Genomic DNA, 10,831 nt, shown 5'->3' on the forward strand with positions numbered 1-10,831 from the left:
AAAAAGTGGTTTTTTTTTTTTTTTTTCTCTTTGAGAAATGCAGATTTGCATACCCACTGCTAGACTGCAACAATGATCCATTCTGCATAAATACGGCCAGATTTCGTTTCCTTTAGAGTTCAAATTCAGCAGAATGATTTTGTTTTTCAGCTGGGTCTGCACCATAACGCCTGTCCGTCTGCATTTTTCTTGTGTGTTTATCCTGCCCATTACTTACTGCAGTAGTTTCAACTACAAGATCACATCAGTGTGATATAGATCCACTGAGGAACAATTCCACTCCTTCTCTACTATAGGAGAAGAGTTGTATAAACTTGTTAAATCATCTAAATCAGGGGTGGCGAACTCCAGTCCTGGAGAGCCGCAGAGTTCAGCTCCAACCCTAATTAAAACTCACCTGCTTGTAGCTTCCTAGTAACCGTTCAGACCTTGATTAGCTTGTTCAGGTGTGTTTGATTAGGGGTGAAGCAAAACTCTGCAGGGCTGCAGCTCTCCAGGATCGACGTTCGCCACCCCTGATCTAAACCAACAACATGTATGTTAGACCCTATTCCATCTAAGCTCCTAAAAGAGGTGCTTCCAGAAGTCATAGATCCTCTTCTGACTAAATTTGTCTTTGTCATTAGGACATGTCCCCAAAACCTTCAAACTGGCTGTAATTAAGCCTCTCATTAAAAAACACAACTTGACCCCAAAGAACTAGTTACGGACCGATCTCGAATCTCCCTTTTCTGTCAAAGATACTAGAAAAGGTAATATCCTCACAATTATATTCCTTCTTACAGAAAAATGGTATCTGTGAGGATTTCCAGTCATGATTTAGACTGTATCAAAGTACTGCGACTGCTCTCATTAGAGTTACAAATGACCTGCTCTTATCATCTGATCGTGGTTGTATCTCTCTATTAGTGCTACTGGATCTTAGCACTGCATTCGCCACTATCGACCACAACATTCTTTTGAATGGACTAGAAAACTTTGTTGGCATTAGTGGAAGTGCATTAGCATGATTCAAATCGTATTTGTCTGACCACCATCAATCCGTAGCAGTGAATGAAGAGGTATCATATCGATCACAAGTGGAGATGTGCAATCACTTTAACCTGGCTTTCATATAACACACGAACACATTTCTATAATTCAAATCCGGTAAAGGATTGTTAGGCTGCATTAACTAGGTAAACAGGAACCGGGAACACTTCCCATAACACACGATGTACTTGTTACATCGTAAGAAGAATGGCACCTATGCTAATATTATTCTGTCCCAGTCTTATTCTGAGGTCACCGTAGCCACCAGATCCAGTCCATATCCAGCCCAGATGGTTGACCTAAAACCTCAGTATGTAATAACCTAGAATACTGTCTAACACTTGATGGCTGCTCTGTCAATTCTTCATCATTAGTTAGGATCCTAGGTGTGCTATTTGATAGCAATCTTTCCTTTGAAAGCCACATTCTAACATTTGTAAAATTGCATTTTTTTCATCTCAAAAATATATCTAAATTACGACCAGTGCTCTCAATGTCAAATGCAGAAATGTTAATTCATGCGTTCATGACCTCAAGGTTAGATTATTGTAATGCTTTATTGGGTGGTTGCTCTGCACGCTTAATAAACAAACTCCAGCTGGTCCAAAATGCAGCAGCTAGAGTTCTTACTAGAACCAGGAAGTATGACCATATTAGCCCAGTTCTGTCAACACTGCGCTGGCTCCCTATTAAACATTGTATACATTTTAAAATCTTGCTGATTACCTATAAAGCCCTGCACCTCAGTAGTTGAGCGAGCTCTTATCACATTATAGTCCTTCACGTCAGTTATGATCTCAAAACTCTGGCCATTTGATAATACCTAGAATATCAAAATCAACTGCGGGCGGCAGATCCTTTTCCTATTTAGCGCCCAAACTCTGGAACAATCTGTCTAACATTGTTCGGGAGGCAGACACACTCTGTCAGTTTAAATCCAGATTAAAGGGCCATCTCTTTAACCTGGCTTACACATAACACACTAATTGACTTCTACAGCCCTGAATGTCAGCGGAGACCAGGACAGCTAGATGAGCCCCAGAGACAGATCCCCAGTGAAGACCTTGTCTCCTAGTCTCCGGGACAAGACCACAGGAACCAGATGAGTCCTCTGCACAACCTGACCTGTGTTGCAGCATGGAATTAAACCACGCCATGCTGGTTTGGTCTGGCCAGAAGAGAACTGGCCCCCCGACTGAGCCTGGTTTCTCCCAAGGTTTTTCTCCATTTCGGTCACTGATGGAGTTTTGGGTCCTTGCCGCTGTCACCTTTGGCTTGCTTAAACTGGCCACACACTAGAGGATTTTAAGGCTGATTTTAAGCCAGATTTGCACCCCCAAATGATGGTGGGAGGGGGTGGCCCGATTCTAGGCTTGTTGCAAGCGATTTTTTGTCCAAAAAATCCTCTATTGTGTGGTTTCATTACGATTATTTAACTGCTCCCGATCGAGACGGAGTGTACCCGTACTCAAATTCCTGCTCTGGCTGCCTCTGAAGTGATATCCGCGATAGCCAATGAGAGCAAACAAGCATGACTTACTAGATGTTGCGTGCTTCTATAGATGAAACTTGGACGCCACAAACATGCCATGAAAGCAGAATACATCACCCAGATTCTTTTAATAATTCGTTTTTCACTGTGAAACAAAAAGCACGGCAAGAGAGCCAGCTGATGACATTGTTCTCTATTTGTTTTTCTTCTGTAATCACGTTTGATCTTGCGAGTCTCCATGAGATCTCGTGTCACTGTGAAATTATCCCTATAATCGACAAGTGTGTGGTCTCACGGTCTGCTCGCATCGTCTAGTGTGCGCATTCAGAGGATTATAAGGCTAAAAATCGGTTGAAACTGTCTTCATGTCTGTGGTCTCCCATGGTTTTAAAATCGGTTAAGATTTGAAAATCGTCTAGTGTGTGGCCAGCTTTAATTGGGGACACTTGACTGATTGCACAGACATTATTGGAAGAGAGCTGGGGCCTCATTTATAAAAATGCACACTCTAAGATCAAATCTGTGCGTACGCACATTTTTATAAATGAGGCCCCAGCTCTCTTCCAATAGTGTCTGTGCAATCAGTCAAGTGTCCCCAACTAAAGTTGGCCACAAAATTCACGGCAACGTTCATATTTATAAAAACGGTCTTTGACGTGGAAAAGTACTTACTGCCACGTCAGGGTCTGAGCAGGCGTACGCACTTTTCCTTGTGGCAAAGTCGGAGTACTGCAGCTATTTGAACATCTAAGCTGCAATAATAATAAAAGCGGTGTACGTGCAAGCACCGAATTCATCATAAACAACAAAGATGCAGTGTACGAGATTAATGCAGTGTAGTCAGATTTTTTATTAACGGGAGTTTTTGTGAGATTAAACTGAACTTGTTAGTAGCCTAATGTTGAGAGTTCTTTACTCGTTTTCTGTACACTGAAACGTCCAATTTTTCTTTCAATAATGTTTTTTAAAGTTTTGCAAGAATTTCATTATAAACTTTTTATTAGTTGTCATAGCAAGTGATTTTAAAAGTAGGATGGCTCACATTTTATAAGATGACTGAAAATTTTACTTGAATTCTTAGTTTATTCTTACTTTTGGAAACCTAATTGTTTTACTACTACTACTACTACTACTATTATTATTATTATTATTATTATTTCTGTTGTTTCTAGAAGTAGTAATAAAAAAAATATAACAACACAGTTTGTCCACAGAACGAGGCGTTTACAAGGCGGAGACCTGACACCATTCAGCTGCGCACAATTTCAAGATCATTTGAGATTTATAAATGTCACATCTGGAAGAGAGGTGTACGCACATGTTTTTGTGCGCATTTTCGTTTTCTCTGAATCACACTTAAGCAACTTTTGAGAAATGATCTTAGAACAAATTTAGGACGGTTTATACGACCACTATCGTAACCAGAGCTGAAGTGGAAAACGTCGCCTCAGGAGGTTCTGCAGCATACGCCGCCACCTCCGTAGCATCCGAAATGGGCACCGCCACCTCTGGAGGTTCTGCAGCCCCAGCCGCCACCTCTGGAGGATCTGAAGCGGCACTGCCATTTCTGGAGGTTCTGCAGCCTCAGCCGCCCCCTCTGGCAATCCTTCCGCAGACGTCGCTGGCTCTGGAACTTCAGCGGTAGTGAACGCAGCCCATACACACCAGAAAGCAATCCCCCATATAGGAAATGCAGCAGACAAGGGGATTACTTCTGGGACAGACGGGTTTGAGACCACTGGTTCAGGGATACCAGCTGCACATACTGACACCAGCGGTGGGTCCTCCATGCTGGATGCCAGTCTGGGATACTGAAGAATAGTCCTTGAAGATCTGGGTGCAACAGACAGGAAGTGACCAGACTCTGGACGAACAGCTGAGACGTGATGAGACTCTGGAAGATCAGCTGAGACGTGACGTGATTCTGGACGTGACTCCAAACAAACAGATGTAACTTTACTTGACTCATGAAGAGCAGCTGTGACTTGACTTGACTCAGGAATGGCTGCTGAGACATGACGGGGCGTTGTTATGGCCACCATTTTGTGAGTGCGAACTGGTGCGTCCACCATCTCAGTCACAGACGCGGTGTCGCGTTCCTCCTCCGCGACACCCACAGTGAATGAAGAGCCAACACACAACAAAGCATAGTCCATAAACTGACAGAGTGATGAACGCGGACCCCTTTCGTCTAAGCTTAGACTTCAGTGGTTGATTAATGCCTTCGCAAAAAAACTCTATCAACACACATTCCAGTAAATCAGAGTAATATGCAATGGCTAGATACTCTTGAATATAGTCATCGAGCGGTCTTGCAATGTCCATACCTGGCCAATGTTCATCCAAGAAGGTGCTGGATCCTTGTGAGACTGAGTATTCTGTAACGGAGTGACAGAGACGTGAGACGTGTGGATCCATAAGCAAGCTTTTATTAATAAACATGGTCAAAACACAGGCAAGGGTCGGACCATGGCAAACAGGTATTTAGAGGGCAAGTAATCCAATAAACAGGCGTAGGTCGATCAACGGCGAACATAATCCAAAGGATGAGGCAAGCGAGTAATCCACAGACAGATAATAATCCAGGCGAGGTACGAACAGAATCCAAACAACAAGACGAGAGCGAAATCCAAGACAGGCAGGTTATCAGGAACAGACAATCAGGCAAAACTAGACGTTACGAAGAACTAGAACTAGGAACTAGACTAAACTCAGACAGGATACTGGCTCCGTAAAGTGCTACCACTAGGAGAGTGATAAAAGCAGACAATACTCAGCACTGAATAGTGGTTGGAGCCTCCTATTTATGGTGTGTGTGAATTGGCCTCAGGTGAGAGTGCCAATCAGTGAAGTGAAGCATGGGAAATGTAGACCGGGGTGACATGTAACAGTCTGTGTGGTGTGAATGTCTATGTAATCGGAAGGCGGCCTCTGGTGGCGAGCAGACGGAAGACCACTGACCGGATTCGTGACAGTATAGGCTACATGACTTTACAAACATTTTACATTAAATATCATTCAGTGTCTATTTCAATGCGCAGCAGCTTTTTCCACATAGTCTAACACTCTTTTCACATAGGCTAATTAAATATTCTCTAATCCAACCTGTTACATTTCTTAATTAGAGAAATGAAATTAACAACTGACTTGTACTCAGTGGACAGCAAGATGGTAGAGGCTCTCAAAATGGGGGGAGGACCTGCAGCATCAACACTGACAGATGAAGAGGAGATGGTCAAGTATTGGAAGAATTTTAAAATCCAAAAGGAAAAAGCATAACGGTTGCTTTTGTATTTGTAGGAAATAAAGATGACCTAATAAATTGTGAATAATTGGTGTTTATTTAGCAGGTGTGGTTGTGGTTACGGCATATATCTCGGCCTACCCTTCCATCTGTCATCCTCTGATTCATTTTCAGACGGTGCGATGGTGGGAATATGGGTGTCATCAGTGCATCCAACCACACTGGAAATCCTGAAGGAAGTTCTAATTATTAGTGGATTACTTCCAGAGGTTGCAGCAAGATGTTATCAAGTGAATGTCATTTATCAGATTAGCAGACACCACTGACCTACAGTCCAGAGAAACTCCTCTTTGACGAATTTGTGCCCAGGAAAAAATTCTCAGAAAGAGCGTGAGAGCGACGCACACTTTCCTTATCGGTCTGCATACAGCGGCCTTATAATGTGCTCTGCATCTCTGATGTTTTAAAGAAAACTACCATTTAAAATGGTACTAAAAGGGAACTAATTTAAGTGCATTTTTCTTATTTTGCAAATTATCTTAGCAGGTGTGTGGTTGTGGTTGTGCAAAATATCTAAAGGGGGGGGGGGGATAATTTAAGTGATTTAACTAATTTAACTAATTAAATTATCTGCCAATGTGGTAAGAAATTTAAAATATTATTTTTTCCGTTTGCATTAAGAATATTTTTCTTACTATATGGCAGACAATTTTAAATGTTTTACGTAAAATGCACTTAAATGCACTCGTTTCCCCAACAAGACTAAATATCTTCATCTATAGAAAATGCATCTTAACTAAAGAATTTTTAGATATTTGTACTTGAAATAAGACAAAGATACTCAGTAAGAAAAGCATTTTTGCAGCGTGAATGAATGAATGGGGTATTAAACATCGCTTATGCTTTAAAAAGGGGGAGGAGACCGAAAGAAACTCTGGGTTTACCGAAGAAAAACTGCTCCCGACCAGGTTAAGTTCACAGAGTAAGTTACCATGGTAACTGATTCTGAGTATAAGTTACCTCTCTTTCAGAAACGAGCTTGACTTACCCTGATTTCTTGGGTTTGACAAACCACCCATTTTGAAATGGAAAACTCAGAGTTTCCCTCATTTCCGGGTTAACAAACTAAGAGTTTTCACTTAACCTCCTTTCTGAAATGGGCCCCAGTTCATGTGCCGCTTGAACAATACAGTGATCTGTCACGACACATTAAAGAGCCACAAAACAGTATTTATTGTTTGAATTTCTTTAAAAAATGACAAAATTTGAAAGCTGAGACCTTGTTTCGTAACAGAAGTAACCTGCTCATTGTTGTCTGTCAGTGTGTTGTCAGTTTGCTCTTTACTCCATGATGTATTTTTTACTGCATGAGAACATGATGTGTAGTGTGAGAGCGGCATTAGTTTGTTGGACATAGCAACAGTAATTAAGGAGGGTGGGTTTTTGCAAACAGTCAATTGCGTCTAATAGTGATGGGACGATTGATACCGAGGCTCCGATGCTCCGACACAGTTTTCAAAGCACTATTGTATCACACACTGTGCCGATGCTTGTATCGAAATGACAATACCACGTGATTGATGACGTTTGAAGCTTCGAAAGTCATGCAGTATCGGAAGGTCGGGACAGCTGGTTTGAAAAAAATCGGCACTTCGCATGACTCTTGTGTTTGATTTACATTGACTTGGTTGTGTGTGTGTGTACACTTATTTGGGATTCAGTAGAATAGTTTAGAATAACCTCAACACCAGACAGGAACTGAATGCACGTCACACCTCTATTGCATTTTATCATGTCCTAGCTGGGGTCTCAGAGACCCCGAACACCTCACCCAAAATATTTTTGCTACTACTCATGCCAGTTTATGAATTATAATCACACACTTGTATATTTTATATTATTGAAAGCCTCGGTTTCCCATCACTAGCGTCTAAACCTCTCTACTTAACTGTAGGTCGTGCACATCCCCCATGTTTGCTTCTCTTTTATTTTTAGTTTTTATGTAGTTTTTTTTTATGTATGTAGTTCTGAACTGAATCCTTCACTAAAAAAAGCAATGGATTGTGGACAATATTAGCCATAGATTGTGCACAGGTCCACACTTCAAAAATCTACCTGAAATAATGGAACATCCAGGGACTTTTGGCACACTCTGTTCAACATACTATGCTTTGGGAAACTCTTATTCTCATCTCACATACTATTTAGGATGGATAGTATGAACATTGGGATGCATGGTCAGTCAGAAGGCAGTTATTCTCTGGCTAGAAAGTGAACCTCTTTAATCCTGCCCAGGTTTAATGATTTTCAAGCTGTGCGTGCTTACTGATTACAAAATAATGAGTTAACGAGCTGTCCAGGTGGCACAAATTGTTTTCTGTTTGGCTTTAAAAGTCCTGGTTTGGTTGGAACTATATGTAGAGTTAGTTTGGCTGTCTCAGTGGTTAAGTTTGTGGTAAAGAATGGGCTTGATTAAACTTACTCTTTTGGTGTTTCTTTATCACCAGTTGGTATGGCAAGGTGAGTTTTAATATTTTATTCTTTGTTTGGTTGCAGGAATTAATTAAGTTTGTTTCAATATGTGTGTGTTCTCTCAATATTAGTGATTAGAAGAGCCAATCATTTTATTGACTCCTGTTTGGTCTCATTCATCAAAATGAATTAATTTGTTTGTTTTTTTTCCTCCAAAAGTAGCTTCACTTGAGGTTTTTTTGTTTGTTTTTTTTTTTTTTTTTAAATGGTTAAATTCCCCAAACACATCTCCCTATGCAGTTTTGTTCATATTCCGAAACTTGCAGCTTTTATAATGCAATAAAATAACTCGAAAAATGTTAGTTACTTAGGCTCCCAAGTCTCTTGTTCATTTGTCATCACTGCTCTGTATTCAGCTCCATAGCTTAACATGGCTCTGTTATTACGAGATTCTTTCAGTTTAAGAAACTCCAAACATCACATCACTCCAGGAGTAAAATAATTTGTTAATACATTTTTTCTACATTAAATCTGAGTTAATCACTTTGTTCTCTCTACAGACAATTTGTTGAATGGACACAGTAACTTGGTTGGTGCATCTATTTCTGTCCCCCTGCGAAACACCTTGAGTCAGGATGATGAGTCTGGTTCAGCTAACGCCACCTTGAGTCAGGATGAGGAGTCCGCTTCTAACGCCACCTTGAGTCAGGATGAGGAGTCCGCTTCTAACGCCACCTTGAGCCAGGATGAGGAGGCCGCTTCTAACACCACCTTGAGCCAGGATGAGGAGTCCGCTTCTAACGCCACCTTGAGTCCTTCTGATGAATATGTTTCAGGTGCTGTCTAACCAAATAAAAATCTGTTTTTCAATGGTTTGTCTTGTTCAGTGTGAATTTTTCCAGTTTCTTGAGTGCAAAGAGCCTTGTATAGCTGCTTTTAATGGGGTGTTTTTTTTTTTTTTTTTTTTTTTTTTTTTTTCTTTTAGAAATACCATGTGGGGGGAATTTATCCAAAATTAGAGGTATTACTGTCTCATCTCAAAAGTCTTCTGAGCAAATTCACAAAAAAACAAATGCTGCTCCCAACATCACAATCCAGCAACTCGACTGGTTCTAAGCTGTGGATGTAAGAGTTCTAGAACATCATGAGCAGTAGTGTAATTCTCTGATCTATGATGCAGAAACCTGAGCGAGGTGAGATGGGATCAGTCCGTCAGGTGTGGATGTCCCACTGTTCTGTGACAGAGACAGAGTGCCTGTTCTGGACCCGTTCAACCTCGCAGGACGCGTGACGGCTCTCAGACAGTCTGGAGGGAGCATTTGAATTTTACACCTGGAAAGAAGCAGCCTATCATTAAAAAACTCTAATTTCTGTGTCAGGTAGACTTACAGGTAATCAATCACCTTGTCACTGTTTTTTCCCCTATTTGGTCTCGTTTTCAACCTTTCAAGACAATTCTTTCTAATTAAATTTGTTGCTGAGTTGAAGAGAAAGGAAAACGTCTTGTTTTATGATTAATCTACATTTTGTTCTCTCTCCACCTCAGGTACTTTGTTACAAAGAATAAAGTGCTATTCTTTTTTTTTTTTTTTTTTCCCTTTCCTAGTTGGTCACTTCTGGTATGTTGCTGTTACTAATTCTGCCTAATGTAATTGTAGAAACCTACTTTCAACACTTCATGTGTGCTTTAATGCAAGTTCTTGGAGTCACTAATGTATTAATCCAGAAAGTGGTCACATTTGTTTCTTTGAGAAATGCAGGTTTACGTACCCACTGCTAGACTGTAACAACAATCCATTCGGACAAGTTGAGCTTGCAGGAATTGTGCGTTCTGAATGTTGGTGTGAACAATTTTGCAGTTTAGTCAAGTAGCCTTTATATACTGCTTTATACAATACAGGATTTCAAAGTAGTTTAGCAGTGTTAAGAAAATGATTTGACCTTTTGTAAACAATGTAGTTATGTCGTAAAGCAGCTCTAAAAGACAGTAGCAAACGATCATTATTCAGTTGAAACCAATTCATTGTTGATCCAGTGTGGTTCAATAACGGTCTAAAGTCCATCAGTTATGGAATGAGTTAAAAGCAGCCCTTGAAAAAAGTGATGTCGTCATTAGCTCAGTTCAGTTCTGCTAAATTCTGAAAAATACAGAGGTTTTAATTTATTGGACCAAAGTCCGTCCACATGTAATCTAGAACCCTGTCTAACACTTGATGACTGCTCTCAATTCTTATCAGTTTGGAACCTAGGCATGCAATTTGATAGCAAATCTGCAGCAAAGCAATGCTACCTCAGATCATTATCTAGTCTTGTGCAAACTCTATATAGCTAAAACTGTAAATTCTACTTGTTACAAGTATGGTAGAACCATCACTTCTACCACAAAAGACAGCTTTGTAAGTAATCTTCCTGATTTATCTCAATTTCTCAGCATATCCAATAGCTCAGAACAACTTGATGTAACACAAACTATGGACTCTCTCTTTTCTAGCATTTTAGATACGGTTGCTCCTTTACGCTTAAGGAAGATTAAGGAAAACAGTCTGACACCGTGGTATAATGAGCACACTCGCACCCTAAAGAGAGCAGCC

The 10,831-nt window shown here is 40.6% G+C and overlaps 1 long non-coding RNA gene across 1 annotated transcript in view; it reads right to left on the reverse strand.

The window, feature by feature from the left end:
* Positions 1–8,893: 8,893 nt before the first annotated feature.
* LOC107757168 (uncharacterized) overlaps positions 8,894–10,831 on the reverse strand; it is a 7,343-nt gene continuing 5,405 nt past the window's right edge. The window contains exon 2 of the long non-coding RNA XR_001641899.1: positions 8,894–9,047. This is a non-coding gene — a long non-coding RNA (uncharacterized LOC107757168). The remainder of the gene's footprint in view (positions 9,048–10,831) is intronic.

This window comes from Sinocyclocheilus rhinocerous, unplaced genomic scaffold (genome assembly GCF_001515625.1).
Source record: "Sinocyclocheilus rhinocerous isolate Xijiao unplaced genomic scaffold, SAMN03320098_v1.1 scaffold2428, whole genome shotgun sequence".
Lineage (NCBI taxonomy): Eukaryota > Metazoa > Chordata > Actinopteri > Cypriniformes > Cyprinidae > Sinocyclocheilus > Sinocyclocheilus rhinocerous.